The sequence below is a fragment of the Suricata suricatta genome, chromosome 9 (genome assembly GCF_006229205.1).
Source record: "Suricata suricatta isolate VVHF042 chromosome 9, meerkat_22Aug2017_6uvM2_HiC, whole genome shotgun sequence".
Taxonomy (NCBI): Eukaryota; Metazoa; Chordata; class Mammalia; order Carnivora; family Herpestidae; genus Suricata; species Suricata suricatta.
Window position 1 is genome coordinate 134075869 of NC_043708.1, and position 10611 is coordinate 134086479.

The 10611-nt window shown below is 46.6% G+C and overlaps 1 long non-coding RNA gene across 1 annotated transcript; it reads right to left on the reverse strand.

The window, feature by feature from the left end:
- Positions 1-256: 256 nt before the first annotated feature.
- On the reverse strand, positions 257-7302 carry LOC115302862. Its single transcript, XR_003913675.1, has 4 exons — positions 7218-7302; positions 6996-7041; positions 3752-3871; positions 257-565 (listed from the first exon to the last, which is right to left on the reverse strand). It is a non-coding gene; the product is annotated as an uncharacterized LOC115302862 (long non-coding RNA).
- Positions 7303-10611: the final 3309 nt, after the last annotated feature.

The window sequence follows — 10611 nt, forward strand, 5'->3', positions numbered from 1 at the left end:
GAACACTTATTTAATATCACTCATTTACACCATTGCCACCATCGACATGAAGAACGTGTTTCTGTCACCCCAGGAATCTCCTCCCCCTGGAGCACTTCTACCCAAAAGCAACCACTGGTCCGACACAAGCTAATACTGAGAACTAGACCGAGCGTAATAAGCAAGAGTATGTTCAATCTTGATTCTTAGAACATGTCTTCCAAGTAACACAAGTGTAGTGCAAAGAATTGCATTTACTCTTCTAGGGATCCAATAACAATTCTTTGTCCTAAAATTATAAATGGTATTTATTGGTATTTATTTCCTATAACAAAATCGTCGTAAATTTGTTGGCTTGAGACAACAGAAGTTTCTTCTTTTATAGTTCGGGAGGCCAGAAATCTGGAATCAAGATGTTGGCAAGGCCAGGCTTCCTCCAAAGACTCGTCTTTCTTTGCCTCTTCCAGCTTCTGGTGCCCTCAGGCATTTGTTGGCTTGTGGCCGTGTGCCTCCGGATCTCTGCCTTCATGGCCTTATGGCTTTCTCCCCTCATCTGTATCTGCTCCGTGGATCCTTATAAGGACACCTGTCATTAGAAATAAGGCTCACTCAGAAAATCCAGGATGAGTTCATCTCAAGATCCTTAAATTAATTATATCTTTAAAGATCCTTTTTCCAAATAAGGTACATTTACAGGTTTCAGACATGAATATATTTGGGGGAGGAGCGCCATTCAGCCCACTCTAATGGATTCTCTCTTTTTTTTTTAAGTTTATTTATTTTGAGAGAGAGGACGAGCAGGGGAGGGACAGAGAGAGGAAGAGAATCTCAAGGAGTCTCCGTGCCATCAGTGCAGAGCCCGATGCAGGATCAAACTCATACACTGTGAGATCATGACCAGAACAGAGGTGAATAGTTGAATGCTTAACCGACTGAGCCACCCAGGTGCCCCTGGTTCTCAACTTTTAAAGCCAACATCTAGGAAAACAGTGTGGAGATTCCTCAAAAAATTAAAAATAGAACTACCCTACCATCCGGCAACTGCTCTACTAGGTATTTATCCAAGGGATACAGACATGCAGTTTTGAAGGGGGACATGCACCCCAATGTTTATAGCAGAGCTACTGACAATAGCCAAAGTATGGAAAGAGCCCAAATGTCCATTGGCAGATGAATGGATAAAGAAGATGTGGTATAGAGGTGCCTGGGTGGCTCAGTCGGTTGAGCATCCGGCTTCAGCTCAGGTCATGATCTCATGGATCGTGGGTTCAAGCCCCGTGTGGGGCTCTGTGCTGATGGCTCAGAGCCTGAAGCCTGCTTCAGATTCTGTGTCTCCCTCTCTCTCTGACCCTCCTCTGCTTGTGCTCTCTCTAAAAAAAAAATTTTTTTTTAATTTAAAAAAAGATGTGGTATATATACAATGGAGTATTACTCAGCAATCAAAAAGAATGAAATCTTACCATTTGCAACTACATGGATGGAGTTAGAGGGTATCAGGGTAAGCCAAATAGTCAGAGAAAGACAAATATATGACTTTACTCATATGAGGACTTAAGATACAAAACAGATGAACATAAGGGAAGAGAAGCAAATATAAAAACAGAGAGGGAGATGAAACATAAGAGACTCAAATATGGAGAACAAACAGAGGGTTACTGGAGGGGTTGTGGGAGGGGGGATGGGCTAAATGGGTGAGGGGCATTAAGGAATTTACTCCTGAAATCATTGTTGTGCTGTATCCTAACGAACTTGGATGTGAATTCCATTTTTAAAAAACTTTTAAATGTTTTATTTATTTCTGAGAGAGAGAGAAAAAGTATGAGCAGGGGAGGGGTAGAAAGAAAGGGAAACACAGAATCCTTAGCAGGCTCCAGACTCTGAGCTGTCAGCACAGAGCCTTACATGGGGCTCAAACTCATGGACCATTAGATCATGACTTGAGCCAAAGTCAGATGCTTTTTTTTTTAATTTTTTAATGTTTTATTTATTTTTGAGAGACTGAGAGAGGCAGTGCGAGCAGGGGAGGGGCAGAGAGAGAGGGAGACACAGAATCTGAGGACAGGCTCCAGGCTCTGAGCTAGCTGTCAGCACAGAGCCTGACGCGGGGCTCAAACCCACAAACTGTGAGGTCATTATCTGAGCAGAAGCTGGATGCTTAACTGACTGAACCACCCAGGCACCCCTGGATGTAAATTTTTTAAAAATTAATTTTAAAAAGCCAACATTGCCTGTGGGGCTCAGTAATTGTAATTTTAAATTGTAAATGTAATTTTATTTATTTTTTTTTTTTTTGGTGGTAAAGCCACATTTCACTAAGATAGTCAGTGTCTTATATACCATGGGTGATTACATCATTTCTTTAATGGTTACATAGTTCAAGGTCCTTGAAGTAAAGACATGCTCCGGAAAGGGTCATTCTTATCAGGACAGGTGTAAATAACAGGAACAATCAAGTCATTACAAGAGAGGGATTCCCTAATAATAGTCTGGTTTTAAGCATAAGATGAGCCTGAAGAAATCTACTTGAGATTTACATTCGTTAAGGCCCCTCATCAGTTATTCACGGGCAAGACGCTTATCCTTCAAGAAGTAAATCTTTGACAGAGGATTGTGTTTACTCCCAACAACAGACAAGGAGCTAGAGACAAAAACAAAGTAAGGGAAGGCGGGAGTTACGGACTGACCCAAGTTGATGCAAAGCCTAAAAGTATACGCCTCTTTGCAAAGCAACGAGAAAATCGTAGACAGGATGAACAGAAGCCACATGTGCGCTATGCAGGAGGATTTTTGGCCTCCTGGGCCCCAACATTTCCCCCTTTGTTACTTAGCAGCTTTAAATTTCAATTGAAGGCGGGGAACACTGGATCTGAGGCACTGGTAAACACAAGGCAAAAGAAATAAGATCAACAATTATATAGCCATGAAGGTGCCGACTGTAAACATTATAGAAAGAAAACTGGAATGTTCGATGAGATTTGCAAAATCAACCAATTACAGGGCGAGCCCAGGGTCTTGTCTGGCGACTCCTGTACAATTCCTGAGCTATTGGCATAGAAGTAACACTGTTTTCCTAAAGCCTGGCATAGCCCTCCTTGGTGTAATGGGAATTTCTTACCCTGCAAAGGGCATAGGGGAGGAGCGTTTAGCCAGTTTCCGCCAGTCTCCATGGTTAATTGGTAAGTGTCTCTTTTAGGGTTTCTAATATCTGGCGCTGTCTGGTTTACAAAAGTAAGAATGACAGCCAATTTGTTCAGGACCTTGTGCGTCTAAGTGTGATATGCCTTCGTGGTTCTTTCTACCATTACTAACCTTATCTAAATTGGTGGGCCATCTAGCGGCCACTTGAGGACCCCCCCCCCCCATTAGAGTCTGGTGGTAGAGGCATAGGCTCCCCTTACCTTTTGCCTTGTTGAAATCCCATGCCCAGATCAGAGGCAACTAATACCAACAGAACATCCTATCCATAAGAGGAAGGTTAGCGCAATCAGGAACTTTTGCTGTTTCCCCAGCTTTCTGGGGCGACATTTGTCAGTCCGATGGCAAAGAGACAGGACAGTTTATTTTACTGGACCGGCGATTCCTCAGGCTTCTGCCGTGCTAGACCAGCCAGCTTCCGGGGTGTGGCTGGAGCCGGGCTGGAGATTCTCATCTCAGGAGTCAGAGTCTTTTTGAGGATCAGTTCAAGCTGATCGACTGGATCTGGATCACCTCACCAAGCTGAGGGTTCTTCAGAGCTGGTCCACTTAACTCCAGAGAGATACCTGATACTTACCTTTGAAATGCCTTCTACTCGGGTCTCTGTTCGGGTGCCACTACCACTTGGAATGCGGGGGACCAGCCCATGCACTCCAGTCGAAAGGTCCCGAGTAGGGGGTTGGTGACAGTGCAATATCTATAAGAAAGAAGACAGACAACGTGAATGGTGGTAAAGCCACCATAAATGTAATGTTAAATGTTCTAGTAGCCACATTACAAAAGTAAAAACAAAGAGGTGATATTAGGGACTGAATGTTTGTGTCTCCCAAATTCATATGTTGAAGCTTCAACCCTCAGTATAGCTTGGAGATGGGGCCCCTAAGGAAATAATTAAGGTGGAATGAGGTTATAAAGGTAGGACTCTAATTCAACAGGATTGGTGCTTTATAAGAGAGGAGATACCAGTGCACTATTGGTGAGAATGTAAATTGGTGCAGGCAGTGAGAAACACCCCCAGGAAATTGAAGGAGCCTCAAAAAATTTAAAACAGAGCTATCTTGGGGCGCCTGGGTGGCTCAGTCGGTTAAGCCTCCGACTTCAGCTCAGGTCAGATCTCACATTCATGAGTTCGAGCCCCGCGTCAGGCTCTGTGCTGACAGCTAGCTCAGAGCCTGGAGCCTGCTTCCAGTTCTGTGTCTCCTTCTCTCTGCCCCTCCCCCTCTCATGCTCTGTCTCTCTCTGTATCAAAAATAAATAAAACATTAAAAAAATAAATAAATAAAATAGAGCTATCTTATGATCCAGCAATTCCATTTCTCAGTATTTATCCAAAGGAAATGAAACCATTATCTCAAAGAGATAAGTGCACCATTTTTATTGCACCATTAATCACAATAGCCAAGGCCTGGAAACAACCTAAATGTTTATCAATGGATGAATGGATAAAGATGTATTGTATATTCACAATGGGATATTATTCAGCCAATAAAAAAAGAAAAAAGGACATCCATGGGGCGTCTGGGTGGCCCAGTCAGTTGGGCATCTGACTCTTGATTTTTGGATCAGGTCATGATCTCACAGCTTGTGAATTTGAGCCCCAGCATCGGGTTCTACACTGATAGCACAGAGCCTACTTGACATTCTGCCTCCTTCTCTCTCTGCCCTTCCCCTGCTTGAGCTCACGCTCTCTCTCTTTCTCTCAAAATAAATAAACAAAAAAATTTAACTAAAAATGGATCAAAATCTAAATATAAGAGCTAAACTCATAGAACTCTTAGAAGAAAACAGTAGTAGGTTTTTGCGAAGTTGGATTAAGCAATGGTTGCTCGTGTATGACAAAGCACAAGCAACAAATGAAAAAATAGATAGTGGACTTTATCAAAACTAGAAACTTTTGTACTTCAAAAGACACTAACAAAAAAGGAAGGGGTGCTGATGGGCTCAGTCAATGAAGCGTGTGACTCTTGATTTCGAGGTTGTGAGTTTGAGCCCCACACTGAGTGGAAATTAATTAAAAATACTTTTTTAAAGTGAAAAAAGTCACTGAATGGGGGGGGGAAATACTTGTAAATCACATGCCTGATAGGCGTCTAATATCTAGAATATAAAGAACTCTTTTTTTTTTTTAAAGTAGGCCCCTCACCCAGCATGCAGCCCAATGCAGGGCTTGAACTCACAAGCTGAGATCAAGAGTCAAATGCTCAGGGGCACTGGGTGGCTCAGTCGGTTAAACGTCCAACTTTGGCTCAGGTCGTGATCTCTCAGTTCATGAGTTCCAGCCCCACATCGAGCTCTGTGCTCACAGCTGGGAGCCTGGAGCCTGCTTTGAATTCTGTGCCTCCTTGCCCCCCTTTCCCCTCCTTGCCGGTGCTCTTTCTCTCTCTCTCAAAAATAAATAAATAAACATTAAAAACAGAGAGAGAGCAAGAAATGCTCAACAGACTGAGCCACCCAGATGCCTCAGAATATAAAGAACTCTTATAACTCAGCAACAAAAAGACAGCCCAACGGGCAAAGGCTTTGAATCCATCGATATTTCTCCAAAGACGACTTCCAAATGGCCAACAGGCACATGAAAAGATGTTCAACATCATCAGTCACTGGAGAACAACAGATCAAAACTGTTCTGGGATACCCCTTCCCAGCAACTAGGATGGCTGTAACCAAAAAGAAAATAAAAAGCGTCAGTGAGGATGTGAAGAAACGAACTCTCAGACATTGAACATGGGGAAATAAAATGGTACAGCCACTTTGGAAAACAGTCTGGAAGTTCCCCAAAAACCTAAGCATAGGGTTATATGACCCAGCAAATCTACTCCTAAGTACATACCCAAGAGAAATGAAAACATATGGCCATACAAAAACATGCATACTAACGATCACAACAGCATTGTTCATAAGAGCCAAAAAAATGTAAACAACCCAGATGTCCATTGACTAAAGAATGAATAAACAAAGTAGTATATCCCCACGATGGAATTCTATTCACCAACAAAAAGAACTACAACACGGACAACCCTTGAAAATACATTAAATGAAAGAAACCGGACCCCAAAGGCCACATACAGTATGGTTCCATTTGTACAAAATGTCCAGAATCTGAAATCCATAGAAACAGAAAATAGAGGGGCACCTGGCTGGCTCGGTCGGTTAAGTGTCGGACTTTGGCTCAGGTCATGATCTCGCGGTTCATGGGTTCAAGCCCCCTGTTGGGCTCTGTAAGGGATAGCTCAGAGCCTGGAGCCTGCTTTGGATTCTGTGTGTGTGTCTCTTTCTCTCTCTGCCCCTCCCCCACTCACACCCTGTGTTTCTTTCTCTCTCAAAAATAAACACTAAAAATAATTTTTTTAAGGCAATGGGGGAGGGTATCTGTCTGGCTCCATTGGTGAAGCATGTGATTCTGGATCTTGGGGTTCTGAGTTCGGGCCCCACATTGGGTGTAGAGATTACTTAAAAATCAAATCTTTCAAAGAAAAAACCAGAAGGCAATGGGTTCTGATATAGAAGGGGAGGGGGGAGGGGTGGAGCTGAGGATTTAAAAAGGGATCATGTTTCCACTGGTCCTTCTGAGTGCAGGGCAGCACCCTCCGGGTGTCCCGCCATGCTCTGTTGCCCCAAGGGCCCTCTGAGGGCCAGGAATCCTTTCTTTGGCCTCTGCAGTGGGTCGTCTTGCCAGTGATGGACACCAAGGCAGCATGGGAAAAAGACATGCTGCCAGGTGCTGGGCAAAACGTCTCTGTGGTCTTGGCGACTAGATTCTTTTGCCCTTTTCCCAGTAAGTGACTCACTCTGCCGGAGGCCACTCCCGGGCGCCCACTCACCTGGAAAACGGAGGTGGTTCCTGACCACACGCGGGTCTCCTGCTGCCTGTAGGGGAGACAAGGAGCCCGTTGTAGGGGGAAATGGGGCGTCCCCCTTCCTTCCCCACTCTCACCCCATCCCCTTGGGGCCACAGCCAGGACAGGAGCTGACTCGGGGGCTGGAGGACGGGCAGGCTGAGAATTGTAATGAAGGGGACACGTCCCTGGAGGTGAGCCGCTCACCCGTGGGGACAGAGCTTCCCTAGAAGCCAGGAAATGCCCAAAGCACCAGACTGGCTGGTGCGGGTTTGTGCCCGCTCGGTCCCCACTGGCCACATGCCTTGATCTCTCTGTAGAAGCAGCCCCACCTCTGGCCGTTGAGAGTTGGCAGGGGAATTAATGTGAGGTGTCTTGCTTCTACAGCGCCCCCTAGCGGCCAACAAGCCCGCTGCTTCCTCCCCCCCCCCCCCCCCCCCCCCCCCCCCCCCCCCCCCCCCCCCCCCCCCCCCCCCCCCCCCCCCCCCCCCCCCCCCCCCCCCCCCCCCCCCCCCCCCCCCCCCCCCCCCCCCTCCTCCCCTCCCCTCCCCTCCCCCCACCGGAGCTGCGGTTCCAGGGTTCCAGGATGTAAAAGACCCTTCCCGGTGTCCAAACCCTTCCCGGGGGGTTTCCTGCCCTCACACATCCATCCCGAGCTCCCCGCGTGCTCCCAGGACAGTAAATGTGCTTTGAATATCCGTTGCTTGCAGAAATGCTTTGGAAGAGCTGCAGTTACTAAGTTAGTATGCGTTTGTCCTCCAACAAGGTCCCTAGGGTGCGTCTGGGGGCGCTGGGGGCGCGCTCAGCTCCCTTGGCAGGACCCCGGGAGCTTCCCGGGGCCTCAGGACCGGCCTCACCAGCCAGGCTCCGGGCTCCTGTGTTCAAGAAGAGACCGGGGTTGCAGCCACCCTTGTCCGTCGTGGGGCTGTTGCTGCAGGTGCTCCATTTCTCTGGGGACGGTCCAGAAGCTGCTGTCCTCCTGGGCAGTGGCTGGCTGAAATTCCCACAGGAACAGGGATGCTGCGTGGAGTCACGTGTACTTCCAGGCTGGACCCTGGGACTCCGGGCAGAAGGGTCTCTGTTGCCGTGTGACCTTATCGTCTGTGGTCTGCGTGACTCAGCCTGTCAGTGGTGCCGGCGATCCTGGCGTGTCAAAAGATGTCACAGAGCGTCAGGTCAGCGGGCTCCTGCCATGAGGTGGCCATGACTGTCCTCCCAATCTCCAGCATTCAAAAAAATTTTTTAATGTTTATTTTTGAGAGAGAGACAGAGCATGAGCAGGGGAGGGGTAGAGAAAGAAAGGGAGAGACAGAATCCGAAGCAGGCTCCAGGCTTGGAGCTGTCAGCACAGAGCCCGTTGTGGGGCTCGAACCCATGAACTGCAAGATCATGCCCTGAGCTGCAGTGTGGTGCTTAACTGACTGAACTGCCTTAGGTGCCCCACGATCACAGTCCTATGTGCAGAGGACTTTTCAGAACTTTTAAAAAGTAGAAATCAGTGTCCTTGTTCTCCAAAACCCATAGTCTATGGGAAGGAGGGTAATAACAGGAGTAGATATAAGAAAATAATGAAAATTCTGTTTAATTCTGGAAAAACCAGCTGAGCACTTGTGCAAAGAGTTGTATAATGCATTGTGAAGGTGCCTTAAAAACCGTTAGACTTGGGACGCATGGGTGGCTCAGTCAGTTAAGCATCTGACTCTTGATTTCAGCTCAGGTCATAATCTTGTGGTTCTGGAGTTTAAACTCCACGTTGGGCTCTGCACTGACAGTGTGGAGCCTACTTGGGATTCTCTCTCTTTCTCTTTCTCTCTCTCTGCCCCTCCTCTGCTTGCACGCGCGCTCTCTCTCTCTCTCTCAAAATTAAACAAATAAAAGATGTTTTAGGGGCACCTGGGCAGCTCATTCAGTTGAGTGTCTGACTTCAGCTCAGGTCATGATCTCACGCTCTGTGAGTTCGAGCCCTATGTCGGGCTCTGTGCTGACAGCTCAGAGCCTGGAGCCTGCTTCGGATTCTGTCTCCTTCTCTCTCTGCCCCTCCCCCACTGATGCTCTGTGTCTGTCTCTCTCAGAAATGAATAAACATTTAAAAAGATATTTTAAAAAGACGTTTAAAAAAATCAGAGAAGTTAGACTTTTGTGAGGACAGTGAAGACCAGGAATGGGATGGTTTTGAAAAATAACGATCAATGGTATAAAAGAGGGTCCGTTTGTATCTATACTAACCTGTACTCATTGTGCTGTAAATGATGGTTAGTCAACTCAAACTCACTGAACCCAGTGATAGACTAGGCGGCCATGAACTTCAGGGACAACCAGATCCAGGGCTGAAATGCCAGGAGATCTCTCTCTCCACTTCTCCCAAAACCCCCGACCTCTGAGACTCTTTCTCCCTGTGGCCCACATAGAAAGGGCTCCCTCTGCCAAGGAGGAAAATGGCTCCAGGCAGATCTGGACTCATGCCTTTGACTTTCTACCAAAGAGGAAAAGAATTCTTCCCTTCTGATTCCATGAAGCAAGAGAAACAAAAAACAGACAAGGACTTGATGTGCCCACTTTTCTGGGCAGAGTTGTGGGGGGGGCACTTTTATTGGTAGCCCATCTAGACCCAAACAGTTGGAGTGGGGAGAAATGTCTCCTGAAAGAAAACGGAATGATGGTCCTGGGAAATGCAACAACGTGAACCAGCGAAGACCATATAATTTTTTCCGGAAATGAGAATCCATAGGTTTTTTTTTTTTTGGTGTGTGTGTATGTCTTTTTTATTTTGAGAGAGACACAGAGAGTGAGCAGGGAGGGGAAGAGAGAGAATGAGACACAGAATCTGAAGCAGGCTCCAGGCTCGGAGCTGTCAGCACAGAGCCTGACATGGGGCTCGAAGCCACGGACTGTGATATCATGACCTGAGCGGAAGTCAGCCACTTAACCAACTGAGCCACCCAGGCGCCTTTGTTTTTTAAGTAATCTCTACACCGAACTCACAATCCTGAGATCAAGAGTCATGCTCTATCGCCTGAGCCAGCCAGGTGCTACAAGGGTCTACAGTTTTTAGCCAATTGCCAAAGAGATCCCTGACCTCAAAACTTAGGTATAGAAGTCATCCTGGTGACCACTCAGTTCAACTCTCCCATTTTGTAGGAGGGATTATTGAGGTGCAGAGACTTTGGGTGATTTGCCTAAGATCACACAGTTTATGATAGGATTTCATATGGATTTGGTGCAGGTTGAGGAAGGGGATAGAAGAGAAGAGGTCCAAACCTGGTCTGAATGTTAGAGTCCAGACAAATATCGTTTAAATGATGGAGTACCGTAATAAGAGGGTTTGGGAGAAACTATAGAATGAGGTGAGGCTTATTTTTTAAAATGTAGATTTTTTTTAAAAAAGAGAAAGATGGGGGCCCCTGGGTGGCTCAGTCGGTTAAGCGGCCAACTTCAACTCAGGTCATGGTCTCAGGGTTCGTGGGTTGGAGCTCCGCATCAGGCTCTGTGCTGACAGCTCAAAGCCTGGAGCCTGCTTTGGATTCTGTGTCTCCCTCTCTCTCTGACCCTCCCCTGCTCATGCTGTCTCTCTCTGTCTCCAAAAAAAATAAAATAAAATAAA